We start from the raw sequence: 256 nt of genomic DNA on the forward strand, positions 1-256 counted from the left end.
ATGATATGTACATCCGCATTTGCTTCAGGACAACCTGTGCCGCCTTTTTTAAATGAGGAGACAGTGAAGAATTATCTTACTAGTTAATGTTTTGTATTGTTTTTACATCATGTAGGAGAGTTTTTCAGTCTTACCATTAATCCTTTGNGGAGACCGAGACTGGAAATCCAATACTTGGTGCCAACCCAATTACCGACCTTTCGGGCTGTAAGGGAGTATTTGATACTGAACTTACCATCACGTATGAAGAATGGAT

This window comes from Notothenia coriiceps, unplaced genomic scaffold, assembly GCF_000735185.1.
Source record: "Notothenia coriiceps isolate Sejong01 unplaced genomic scaffold, NC01 NC01_scaffold00015627, whole genome shotgun sequence".
Lineage (NCBI taxonomy): Eukaryota > Metazoa > Chordata > Actinopteri > Perciformes > Nototheniidae > Notothenia > Notothenia coriiceps.